The sequence below is a fragment of the Leptinotarsa decemlineata genome, unplaced genomic scaffold (assembly GCF_025532065.1).
Source record: "Leptinotarsa decemlineata unplaced genomic scaffold, Ldec_3_MD MMD2_tig00000505_RagTag_RagTag, whole genome shotgun sequence".
Classification (NCBI taxonomy): Eukaryota; Metazoa; Arthropoda; class Insecta; order Coleoptera; family Chrysomelidae; genus Leptinotarsa; species Leptinotarsa decemlineata.
This window is the reverse complement of record NW_027412549.1, coordinates 3,617,313-3,631,793: the sequence shown is the minus strand read 5'-3', so window position 1 is coordinate 3,631,793 and position 14,481 is coordinate 3,617,313. Positions and strand designations below refer to the sequence as shown.

Below are 14,481 nucleotides of genomic sequence, written 5' to 3'. Positions count from 1 at the left end.
TTTGAAATCTGAAAAAAGTATTAACGAACAAGCCGAATGTATTAACATCGAAGTTCATCTGAAAATTAGGAAAAACAATAACTCTACGTGACCAAGCAGAGTTTTATATCGTTGAGGCCATCAATGGAAATACTACCAACTTTGTGAAGTTATAAAATTTCAAAATGAACATTTCATGTATCGATTTTATTTTTCGAACTCATTCAATCGTTTCTGAAATTCATATTACTTTATTCCATTAACACTTTACTAAATTGTAACACGTGTTTTACTAAATAATATCTTCCTCAGGTATATTCATACTGTATAAATTCGCCTGAGGTATAGTAAAACAAGCGCGTAATAATAATAATAATTTATTGGATCCTTTACGATCATAAAGTGATAAACGGCGAAACATCGTATAAGCCCCTCAGTGAAAATCTCTCATATTTCCAATCAGTTTATAAAAATGTAATTGTCAAGGTTCACAATACCATATGACGAGTTCACGAATAAATATAAGGGAAATAATTGCACAGTAACATCGCTTTTGTAGAAAGCAGCAATGATTCCCGAGTTTTTGATGTTGAGAACTCTAAATGTATCTCAACCCATTTTATACGAATGTTTCAAACTTAAATCGTCGCTGACAAACTTTACCTCATTACTGCCTGCATTGTACAACCAATCCACAACCATTATTTCTCAGACTCAAAGGATAGGTATTGTAGAATATTCCAGACTATTAAGGATGCAATCCAAGAGCACAATGGTTAACGAAACTAAAAAATACGTCTCATTTCACGGTTATTATACGCAGTGAAAGAATCGTTTTAGTCTGGAGATGTTCCTTGAAATTTATTTTTACTTTTTAATTGGGCACATTTTTCAGTTTACTGCATATTGAGTACTGTTGTTGAGAGGATTATGATATTGTTATATTAATAGACTATTGAAATGAATCGAGTGTTTTTGTAGTATCATAATCTGAAAATTCCAGCAGCTAATGAACTGTTGGATCATAACCAAAATATGATCAATAAACAAAGTTTTTCAAATTCAACTATGATTTATATTTCACTGTTTACTCTTACTAGAAAGCTCGCAAAATACAGCAGTGAAAAGCAAAAGTTTTCTTTACTGAACGAATCTCAATGGAATTTTTTCCTTAGCTTCGTGATCGAAGCATTGAGTAGATCAAAATATCTGAATGAAATTATTCTGTAGTATCATGAACGAAGCTGAATTTCACGATTCCCCAAAGCAAAATTCCTTTTCATTCTTCAATCAAGTCCCACGTATTTTTTGTATTAACCGCTTGTTTTCATTAATAGAAAATCGGATCAGTCAATCGTGAACCAATTCAGTGAGCAACTACGTTCGTCACACTTCGATAATAAACCGACAATATTCTTGAGTCATTCCAACGGAAATATTAGCTACTCGTATTTGTATAACTCAGTTTTCTTGTTTTGTTCGAAGAGTAGTTGGAAAAAAACAATCCGAAGTTGAAATGGAATAATCTCGAGCATATTCAGTTGCATGAAAACTTCGGAAAGTTCGTCCAGGTTCAGAAGTTATTCGGTTGACTTTTTCATGAAGTTCGGAGAGAAATATTTATACGAAATTTACATTATGTAACAGTTACGTACCGAGAGTTTCTTAAGGATGTCTACTCTGGGGAATATTGCACAAAATTTGGATGGATATAGTACTATAATATAATTCCAAAATTGTAGGTACTAAATTCTCTAACTGTAACTTTTTTGCCTCAATTCGTGTAAGGAATCAAACGTTAAAAGGTAAGTCCTCGTTAGTCCTTAGCTCGCACAAGTTTCGATTTTTGAGAGTTGTCGTCCGTAGGGGAGCAACAGCTGGTTGACGAAAAAACAGATTTCAACAGAATAGACAGACAATTGGGTTTCAGTTGACACGTCAAGAACAGTACTTCAACCACGCCACTGAAGATGGAGATTATAATCCGCAAAACCCGAAAGCCAATCAAAACAATTTGTCAGAAACTCACAACACTTTATAATCAAATGAAGCGGCCATGGAAGTTCAAAACAACGGTTGGGATCACCATGAATTTTTAACAAAAAAAAAAAAGCAAACTCTACACTTTTTATCCATCAATTCTCACGTCACAATATCTATGCCCAGATATCGGATAACACACGGACACAAAACAAAATAAAATCGAGTTATATCGCAGGTCATTAAAAATTTCGAGCATGTGGTGGATATTCGACACTTCCTAATCACTGAAATGTGATATTTTTCTAGAAAGGGCGTTGACGAATATAAAATGTCACACCTAGCCTGTCTGCGTTGTCACTTAATTCAACAGTCACATTGGATTATTCACTGGTTAATAATAAACAAACGGCTGAATGGAGCGTGAATTTTATAGAGTTCCACGCTCAGTCTATTAACGCCAAGAGTAAATAATCTGTGTAAATATTTGATTCTTTTTATCTTATAACGAACAGGTGTATGCACTTAGCTTAAATTGAAAATGATATTACGAACCGGGCGTAATTCAGTTTCTGTGTATTTTGTTAACTCTTTTCTAAAATTGGTTTGTTTTTTATTTCCTTCAATGAAAGCATATATGATATCACTACTAATATTTAATGAAATCTGGTGAAGAAGATATGAAGTTACTATGATCACTCCTGTGACGCCATCTGTGGGATTGGTCTATCTGTTTAAGGTTCCAATATAGTTTATGCCTCTCTGCAGCTTTCACTGCAACGTTTCAACCAGAAGAAACTAATTAAACCAGAGGTAAAAGCGTTCATTCGTCATCTAGTTCTGGACATCGGATAATGTGATACTAAGTTTAACAAAAAATAGCACTGAGATGAAATTGGCATATTGACTCCCCATACAAACACCCCGCCTATGGGATTGGAGGAATCCCAAGATATGATATTTAAAGTGAAAAAGAACTGTTTATTTTGCTCACAATAATTGGAAAATCCAAAAGAATAAATGGAACTTTTGGAGGTATAAGTAATGCATTTCTTCTAACCTAGGAGAACCACTTACTTTACAGAATCTTGGGTCATCGCTTTTGTACTCTGATCATCTTAATCCACAGTTTTTGTGATATTTTCGATTTCACATACCTACTAAGATATGTTTTTCACATGTGATAATCATCACATAAGTGTTAGAGGAGTGTTTGCAACTGATACCATTCATAACAAGGGTAACAATCTCAACGTGAATGATATTTTTTCCTAATATATGAGCCCAAAATGAGATTTTTCATAAATATTGCCATTCTATAGATTCTTTTCAAAGCATTCAATTTCCACTGAATTCAATAGTCCTAGTACAAGAATAGGACGTTTTGATATTGGTGACAATTTTGAAAAGTATCGATTTATATGACAAAATAATAATAAGTGTTCTGCGAAGAAATTGCTCAGAAATGGTTGAAGATTAAATATTATCGAGGATTAGTTTAACAAGTCCGATTACGTAGTCACCTCAGGCAACCAGATTCCGTGATTTAACGAAAATAATGCCAGGTTTACCGAAAATAAAGAGAAGAGAACAAGATCATATGAAACAATAATTATGACATAATTGATTTGAATAAACGAAATATGTAAAGAACCACCTACTGGCCTCATAGCAAAATTATTTGGCTACTCAATCAAAAAATCCAATAACTAAGAAAATGAATGAAAGATCAGGTATTGCAACAGAAATTCAAACCATGATGAAGCGACAACTGTTCCTGACCCACGCCACCTCGATACAGGTAAGGTATTCGCTAGCCTCATGAAAGAAAACATGCATCGAATATCTCAATAACAATAAAACACCGCAATCCTACCACGGAAACAAAATGCCTAATAAGTCGAAAACAGCCTCGAAACACTCGTCTACATGACTACAAAATTCCAAGCACAGACTCCTCGACACTTGTGAATTAAATATCTGAATGCCGGCTTCGAACATGTACCGCCATCTGTTGTGATTGCAACATACTACTGACGGCATCCACACATGATTCATCATTCATCCGGCTCAGTTAGAGTTGAATGTTTGGATAAATGACCGATAGTGAGGAAGATTTTTTTGTCTGATATCGTACAGATAAGGCAATAAAATTGCTGTGTAAGGAATTTTCTGTTTGCAGAAGGATGGTGTAGCGGATGAAAACAAGTTGAATTTTAGTGTAGAATGATTTGTTAACGTCTTGTTAACTTGTTACTTTAATATTCTTATTTTTTTGTGCATTCCCAAATAGATACTGTTTAAAATCTGTTTAAAATCTGTTTTTCCGTTAACCAGCTGTCGCACCCCTACGAACGACAACCTCAGAAGTCGAAACTTGTGCGAGCTAAGAATTAACGAGGTCTTACCTTTTAACGTGTGATTCCTACTTGATAACACTTGCTTTTTTTGGTATTATTAAAGTTTTGTCTACAAATCTACATTGGTAGAATCTTCGATATTTTCAGTCAAATGTGGTATTGTCATTTTTGACCATTACCAACTTTCAAGACCTCTAAACGATTTCGTACGATACGAAGTATTTCCAAGGACTCTATCGATCAACTTCGCGAAAGGTCTCATCAAGAAGTTATTATGAGACTTGGAAGCCTTTTCAAAAGCCTGCGGTATATGAAGCTCTAGGAAATGCATATTACATCGGTCATAATTATTATCTCATGAAATAAATGAAAACTACATTTGAAATTCTACACATGCAAACATGCGATTATTGAATTAATTATACTCTCTTTTCTTCCCAAACGTGATCAAATATTCGAAGTAAATTGCAATCTGGTATTAAACCAAATCCATCATCTAATGATCATAGAACACGAACCAACTCTATTATAAAGAAGAAAAAAAAGTCTAGCCGTAGAGAAGTAAATATTTACTGATAAAGTGCATGGAAAATTTTATTATAAATAAGATTTATTTCGTATATTTGAAAGGAATTATACCACAGTCGACCTGATCGAATGTATAGATCATACAGAAATTATTTCAGTTTGAAGAATTTCAGAACCTCTTCCAGAGTATTTCAGACCCGGTAAAATTATAAGATTTTTTATGTGTAGAGTTTATGTTTTTAGGAAGAGAGTTTATGTATGCGAAACCCTGCACAGATTATATTATTCATATTTATCTGAGAACTATTTTCAAAGATATATTCAACCATAAATCCAAAACCGCTTGTTTCGTGAAGTGTCCACTGAAAATCTCGTAATGAACTTATGAGAATCCTTTTGGTACTTCTTTAGTTTATCACTTTCACACAGATAGACAAACATGGACCTTCATTACATGTAGTGATAGAGATGTATAAATTAATAATTCTGCTTGAACATATTTTAATTCGTAAAAGAAGTCCAAATTTTTTTATTCATCGCACACGATAAGTCGTTCAAACTCATATATATCTCCTCTATTTTCGTTAAAAACAACTTACTAGATATCCACTTTCATGTGGTACGATGTATACAGTTCGTCATCAAACTTGCCACAATATTGAACGAATGATAAAACACCAACGTCGTTGGAGAAATAAACCAAGTGGAAAAAGTCATTTCGGAGTAAACAAACGAAAAATCGCGAGCTAACGAACGATTTATTAAAATTTTGCTCTTGAGAACGGCCATAGAAGGAAAGAAAGAATTAGAGAATCAAGTCGGCTCTGCCCTGTCGAAAAATCGGTCTACAAAATCTGTGTGTCTCGAAAATTTATGGGCCAGTCAAGTGCAGCACTGCTGAACTGAAGTGTGTTTTATTTCTGGGAACATGTTCGGCCCTTTAAAAACGTTTGCTACCCCTTCTGCAATAAACTGCTTGTTATGGAGATTTGGCTTGAGCGAGCGATTTTGGGTTACTTCCCTACCTGCTTCCGCCCTGGTTTCTAACGTAATGTTAGCTGATTTTTCATGCGGCGAGGATACAGATAGGTACTCTAAAAAAAGCCTAATCATCACAATATTTTCATTTCTCTGAGGATTTTTCATCAATATAAAACTTAGTATGTACTGTTTTTGAAATCCATTTCTATTACTAACTAGAATTATGCCGAATAATTATTAATCCGTTTTTCATTGCCCTTTTTGAGGTCTTTTTTTACCTTCCACAATTTGAAAAATATAAAAATTATAATGGAGAACTTTATACAGGTATAGAAAGGGCTAACTTTCTAGTTTACCCCGATAAGTTACTGCGTAAAATGAAAGTATTTTTCACAAAGAAAGAGTTTCTGTTTATCAGTAACTTGTCGTATTTAACAATTTTGCCTATCATAAAAATGCTAAGAAATAATACAATACTTACCTTCGACAGATGTCAAAGAAGTTAACGTAACGAAAAGATAGGTATTGTATTATTTCTTAGTATTTTTTTTGATAGGCAAAATTGTTAAATACGACAAGTTACTGATAAATAGAACATTTTTGTTTGTGAAAAATATTTTCATTTTACGCAGTAACTTATCGGGGTGAACTAAAAAGTTTGCCGTTTCTGCACTTGTATAAAGTTCTCCATTATAAATTTTATATTTTTCAGCTAATGGAAGGTAAAAAATACCCAAAAAAGGTCGATGAAAAACTGACTCTCCTCCACAAAAAATGACTTTCGTTGAATTATTAATCCATATTTGAAAAACGTCGGATGAACTCTTGAGCTACTTTATAAATAATAAAATGGATCATACTTTCCAATATTTTGGTTTCTTTCTAATCAGCTATACTCAGTCAGAAATCTTATGGTAATTCAATAAATTGATGGATGTAGCCGTTATTATGTGGTATAAAATCATCATGAAAAATGAGAATTGAAACTTTCCATGTTTTTTACCACTTTTATTTGTAATCATAGTTACTGCAGTTTCGCCCTATAGGGACATTTTTAAACGTAGGTGTACATTAAATTTCCTTAAATGTCCTTATAGGACGAAACTGCAGTAACGTTAGTTACAAATAAAAGTGGTAAAAATATAGAAAGTTTCAATTGTCATTTTTGCTCATGGTGATTATTTTGGAAATTTTGGAATATCAATAATGAAGAGTCCAAATGACAAAGGAACAATATGTGATGTATTTGATACTCCTCATCCATCATTCGTGACTGCAGTTGCAGTACTCTCATCTTTGATTGTGAAAAAAAATTGATTAGGTATTTATCGAGTTTGTAGTGTCTTGTGGTCATATTATTAGGCACTGTATTGTTATATTTCATAATAGTTGATTTTCATTCATTTAAGGTTCTCAGGGATGCATTATTTGTACTCTTAATGGTGTCAGTCACTCGGTGAAACATTTAAAATTTGTTATATGAGAATTATGAGCATGAATAGATTTGATTACTTCTTGAGGAATGGTTGTCATCTTCTGGTGGCTTCGTCGATTTGTTTGACTGAGAGAATGAGTATCTTTTATTCTATTACAGCTGACTGTATAACTTACCACATTTCTCTCTTCAGTGTCTGGCGGGATTTCTCTATGCCATCTCACTTAATATTTTTATCTAAGTGTGGGATTCCCTTTTGCCCTAACTTTCACTGGTATCCATCTGAAGATTTTTCTCAACAGTGAGTCGTGATTTATTCTGGATTTCCAGCTCTCTGTCTTCTATTTCATTTTTCATTACCATCAGGACCTCAAGTGAGTAGCTAGTTATTAACCAACTATGAGATAGATTAGCTTTGAAACTTACAGTTTTTTATTGGAGCTAAAAAATGGACCGTGAAGTATCTTCGACTTTTCTATGGTACAAGAAGTACACTTATTGAATGTTCAAGCATAAAAAATACCACTTCCAATTGACAATTTCGAAAAAGATTATATGAAATTACCATTTAAAAAAAAATGGAAAAGTGTGAGTGGGTAAAAAATTCAATTCAATTTTTTTTCTGAAAAACTGAGCAATCTTTGTCTTTTCTTTCTCAATACATCAAGTTTTTTGAAAACTTCCTTATGAATGACGTCATAGTGCTTTTATTTCAATTAAAAATGTACACTTGTGTTATATCCTTGAAAAGAGGATTTGGTATTCTATCAAACGTTTTTAAAACATATACAGGTTTCTACTTGAAAGTCCTGATATGGGTTCATTTAGTGCAACTGGATTATATTGTCAATTTTTTAATGTCAGAAACACCGACTTCAATGAACTATTTATACTTTTGTGTTATACTTTCCAATTTGAATTGTCTTGTCCCACAAACAACCGAATTTGGCCATGTACAATGATTTCGTTGGCACCCGGTACTCCTTAAAAGAAAGAAATGTAACTAGTTGATCGTAGTAACTGATAAAATTCCTACTTCGATTTCCAAATATGTGGATACCTTCGGAGCATTCTAATGCAAAACTCCTTCCAGATTTGACACAAATCCTCTCCATCATTCACCTCTCTAACCCACAATCCTACCGCTTGAATTTCTCATGGCTCGAAAGTAAACCACAGTTAGACGAGCGCCCTTCCAGAACCTACTTGATTCGATTAGTCCGCACGATGTTCCGATGTTTCTGTCACGACAGTTCAAAACTCATTACGACCCCCTGTCATAAAAACAATAAGATCTCGCCGAGAGCCGGTAACAAAGCGTCTAGGAAAACAAATGTATTTGCTTCCCGTTGGAATTATCGGCATTTTGCTCTTCTCTGCGAAATTTCATTTATGAGAACGGCAATAACCCAGATAAGGCAGATAATGCTCTCTCGGGTATTGATCTTCTTTTTTATGGACAAGAGAGCGGTTTGTCATAAAATATTGTATCTGGCTCAGAGCTTTTCTTGATGTGCCCAAGCCGATATTTTTATTACTTGGGATGAAATAAATCAAATCCGAAATTATAGATTTTTTGGATTTCACTTTGAATTTCACGCACAGTAAATTCTGAAATATTTGGATGGGATTTATAGCCAACATCAATGCCACTTGATTTCATTGGATCAAATTCGAACAGTCCACTTTGATTAGGAAGTATAATTTCAATTTCATAACCAATATGTGTTCTTTCCCTCACTTCATAACTCCAAGAAATAGAGCTATTCCTGCTGAAACTGTTGTAACCAGCTGAATGTAATACTAGAGCTGTAATTTATTTTGAAGACCAACCCCAAGAAAGTCAGAAAACCAATAAATGTTGAGTCAATATGAATTATTATCGTTTTATTCATTATTATCATTTTCTTTTGAATATAATTTTTTGAAATTATTGGATCGAAAAGCCAATTCCTTCAACTGATCTTGTAACTACTGCCATGGTCAATGATCTTATCATCTTAATCCATAACGAAGAGACTACTGCAAAAAATATCGATGAAATTCTGAACCCTGTGAACTTTTTGAGATAATGAGCTACCTTATTATCCAAATAAAAACCCGACAAAACTTTTGTTTCCGAATTGAAACATTATGAACAGAGAGTCAAATTTTCAGAAATGGGTAACTTCTGTAAACGATAACGGTGATGACTCATTTCATTGTAGCTTGAATAATTCAATTCTTATAGTAAAAAAACATTATGATTTGGAATACATATTTTTGAAAACCTGTACCTACTCTCTAGGACAAACAAGTATGGATCATACTTAGAGATCTGTTTAAATCTGTTTAAAATCTGTTTTTCCGTTAATCAGATCTAATGAAAAACGAAGACAACAGTCTGCCGTTGACTGTTCTGATTATTGGAAATTTTATTTTGCATCTTTAGTGTCGATAAAAATGAAATGAAGGTCAAGGAAAAAGTTCAGCCACCTTTCAGCAGGGAAATTGGATTTGTTATATTATCTGTAATATAAGTGAATGATAGTCTTATCAGTTTTTTATCCAACACGGTTGAATTCTCATATATTCTGTCAATGAGACCATGAAGTTTACTCTGTTAAACCAAAAGGTTTAGCAACTCGATTAGCATATTTTTGAACAGACAATGGAATATTTATACCTGCCAAGTAATGTTTACCTTTCAATTACTTGAAATATTGTAAATAAACCAGTTTACACATAATGTTCCCACATCTACCAAGTCACACGTATGTCTTATAGCATTTATTATATCAAAAAAAGTTCCTGTGGTGAAAAAAAGGAATATAGAATGTCACTATGAAAATGACCCGAGATAAACCTAATGGTTTCTGAACACTTTAGATTGTGATGTAGCAATTAAAGCGTTGTGTATAATCCCTAAATCCCCCGTTTTAAAAGAGCTCCTGGTGAAAATTCATTACACTGAACACTGACAATAGGGAAATACTCCACACGTGTGCAACCTCATCTCTAAGCATTGGCACCCTCATAATATTGCTCATTCATCATTTTTATTTCGGTCGATATAAAATGTTATATCCGACGTTATATGGCCTTTGTGTGCACTGTCATTCCACTTCATGAAATTAAAATTTTTCCCTGCAGCACATTGTGACGAATAATAAGTACTAGACAAGTAGAGTTGAAGTTATTTGAAACACATTCAGATAAATAGATCGTGAAAAATAATTCTGTTTTCAAGCCCGTCGCCCTTCTCGGAAGTACATTCATGGACCAATTGTCTCATTTTTCCCACTGCAAAACTTCTCTTTCAAAGCAGAAATCCTCGAAGCAATATTTTTCCTACAAAGTTCTGAATAACTCACATATTTTCAATTACATCTTTTAAAGTATTCATAATTCTGCAGGAAACAGAAGAAAATGAAAAGTTTCAATCTGGTTTGGGATCCGCTGAATGTTTCTCGTATTTTACGGTCGCAATATATAAAATCTTCTGGGACGGTCTCTCGATATATTCAGATGCTATTGCTTGAATATGACAAGTTTATTTCCATATTAAAGATGGATAGATCTTTCTTGAAAGTTTACAACTTTGATAGCAGCTTCTACGTATTGTCTGTAAGATTCGAAGAAAATTATATATTTCCACAACAGTGCAATTCAGTGAGTAATAATATAATTTTTTGCAAAGTGTTGATTCGGATAAGAACAACATGTTTACAGTAAGTGAGATATTATCGATACAGGCAAATTTATTTTAAAAGTATTTTTCCAGAGTGAGAGACATTGTCTTTCAAAAAAGTATGTTATTATTCCAAAATCCTTTCAAAATATGGATTCTGCATTATAGTGGCGGATCAGGTTCTTTTTTATGTGAAGCATAAACATGAGATTTTTTCTGTTTGATTTTCAATTCAATTTTGTCTGCTGTAAGCAAACCCAGTGTATCCCCATGGACCCAAAATAAATTCTTGCTGTACCAACCTTTAGATCTTTTCCATTGATTACCTATTTCTGTAAGACGAAACCAAACAGAAGAGGTTAAAAGTAGCATGTCAAAAAGCAGTATCAGTTCTTATTTGAGTGACAAAAATGAAATTGAATGGGATTTGTCTTTTGCAATGCTCTAACAACATTATCTATATTATCAATTATCCAAGTTTTTATCCCAAGTACTATAGAAAAATTGATATTTTTCAGGTATATGAACTATGTAGAAAAACACAATAGGTACTTATTTGTCAAAACCATAATACATCGATAGAAATCCAGGTTGATGTTATATAAGATTTTCTCCAGATTTTACTCAACATTTCTTATTTCTATTTTTTCCGATTGCTCATATACTCTCCTTACACCAATACGCCCACTCCCTTTAGACTTTCAAGATCAAATCTGTTGAATCTGAATTCCTTTCAAAGAAGTAATTTTCAAGCGAACTGGAAATATTTTTTGCGTTAACTAAACTACGGATTGATCGTGATTAATGTATTTGAATGAGAGAGACAAACTCCTACTAAAAATATCTAATATCGTGACTGACTGAAATTCTGTAGTTGAAACGAGAATAATCGGTGTAATGCACGAAATATTCCAAATTAGTCTCCGAGAATACATTCGGTTCTCGATTATCGGAAAACACATCAAAATTTCATTTCGGAAAACTTTTAGAGCAATGACCGTATACAAGTTACTAACTGGTAATTCCTCGTGACTGTTAAAATGCGTCAAGGTATAGCAAAACATGAACATCAATCATTTCTTCGGAAGACATGTGAGAAACGAAGCAATAGGTATAGGATTTTAACGCACCCCCAGTAATGGAAAATATGGTCAAGCATCATTAATCAAACTTATGAAAGAAATATTATAATTGTCATTAGATTTATGTTTCGCATTTATTAGTATTTAATGAAAACACTTTAGTCACTTTCTCTCTCAGTTTCAGAATGCATGTTCTATTTTATCAAATTCAATTGGAAATAATGAATTCAAATGTGATGCTAACGTTTGTCTTTCTCAATTACTCTTACGAAATGGTATATCAAATCAAGGTTATTTCTTATGAATCATTGAATAACAATTCTTATACTTGAATTTCAAATATCTCAACTGTATCGTTTGCATTCATTCATTAGTACATCTTTTAATGACTTGAAGATGGATCATCTGAAAATCAATGGGTTGAACGAAATTCAATTTAAAAGAGTTTGTTATGTATGTGGATCAAATCATGCATTATGTCCTTTGAAGTGTTTCAGAGATATACCGAATTGACAATTCAAATGTGAACATTAAAACCAGGAGAAGGTATCTGACATGAATAAAAGTAAATTGTTGTTGAACCATTTCCAAAAACAAAACAGAAGCCAGTAACTAGCAATACTGGGAACTTTCGATATTCAGAATTCTTACAGTTACAATTTAGCTGCAAAACAGGGACTGAGACAAAGATTGTATTTTCATTGTAAAATTATTACTTTGGCACGAATTTAAATGATGAATATGCTTCAAAAGTGAACATCCAAACTCGTGTACAATTACACAATGATTATTTCAATGAAAGAAGAACCAGCTAATATCACAAAAACAGATGGAAAAATTCAGTAATGAACGTTATCAAGTTGAAAATTCAAATAATCATTTTGCTACCATTCTTGACCCAATAATGATCAATGTGATTCAGATTCTGCTATAAATATTTAAGTAGTCGGTCTGTAAAGTTGTACTTGTCGATAATTCCTAAGAGACCTTGCACCCTGTTGTGTTTTACAATGTTTAGCCTGAATATCAATTCGGCATTTCTCTGAAAATACTTTTTTATGTATTCTGGAAAAGATGCATTCTTTTGAAATACATCGTTTTCAGATGATCAGCGTTTCTGAAAACTAGAACATACATTCTTGTATGAAACTATTGTCCATCAGTATATTGTAATTGGAAGTAGAGTAAATGCAAAATATAAAAAATTTCAATTTATTCCTTGTTCCTTCTACTTTACTACCGCATTCGCCAAATTATTCAAATTATTTCAATGAGCTGAACGGTGGAACCTCCAATATTGAATTATCATCTTCTACAAAATGGATGATATGAAATATTCAATTGATTGATACTTCCTATTTTTTGTCACATTATATACTGTTTGCTGGGCCGGATTGAAGAAAAATTTTTCGATGAATCGCCGATGTACAAAAAGTTGCTTGTCTCTTTGGCAATCCCTCATCGAAAACATTAATCCATTTAAAATCACTCACCTATATAACAACAACACAAAAAATATCCAGTTAGGAAGAAGCAGTCAATGCATGAACGAACATAACAGTTACTCAGAAGCACAAAACACAAGTTTCACACGGCGTTTAAACTCACTGTCACAGTGTATCTGCCTTTCTTCACAACTCCAACAGTTGTCAGCCCAGAATCAGATCTTCATCGGACGACAGTCTTGGTGCCCTCTGAGAGTGATGGGACTTGTATTGTTATATACCACGTAACGGCCAACCGTAAAGAGCGTGCGTCGCGCGCGTTTCACGACCAACTTGGATCTGAACTGAACTCGGTTCAACTGTTCTGTTCCACTCGCAGCTTGCCAGGATGCGTTGCAATCCCCACCACTCGATTCGGAGCTTGAATTATGTCCCTTACCTGTGTTCTGTGTTACTGGAATAGTATTCTTATTGGTTCAGAATAGAGGAGGACGAGCAACAATAGGTGAACAGGAAGTGAAAAAGAACTGTCGAATTCGGTTTGAACGTTATAATTATTTCGATTTCGGTGACAGATCTTTGTAAATAAACCAGGTGTAATGTGAGATGATGCTGTAACTTGAGTCTTTGTTGAATTGTTGATGGAAATTAGATAGATATCCCGTCGGGGTTCGGAGGAAGTTATGGTTGCGATTCGGCAGGATTTCGCAGTTGTGAAGACTGAATAGTGGTGATGGATTGATTTCATGGAATTATTTGATATTTCCATTCATGTAGGAAGATTCAGTCCGGATGTGACTGTTTTATGTTTTGACAAGAATCAAAGAAGACAGGAAATGGAGATTTCCTGAAATGCTTTGATTGAGTATAATTGTTTCAAAATGAATCCACTCATAAAAAATAATATCATTACAAGCCACACGGTTATTGAAAAAAGTAACCAAACATATTCAACTATAATATATTTTCAACAAAATAGAGCGATAAAAGAAATAGACATTCGATTAACTAATTTACAAAA

General features: G+C 33.4%; 1 protein-coding gene across 1 annotated transcript in view; it reads right to left on the bottom strand.

The window, feature by feature from the left end:
• olf413 (DBH like monooxygenase olf413) overlaps window positions 1-13,809 on the bottom strand; it is a 132,028-nt gene extending 118,219 nt beyond the window's left edge. Inside the window, exon 1 of the mRNA XM_023173385.2 lies at window positions 13,509-13,809. The gene's annotated coding sequence lies outside the window, so the exon portion shown is untranslated. The remainder of the gene's footprint in view (window positions 1-13,508) is intronic.
• Between the last annotated feature and the right edge of the window lie 672 nt (window positions 13,810-14,481).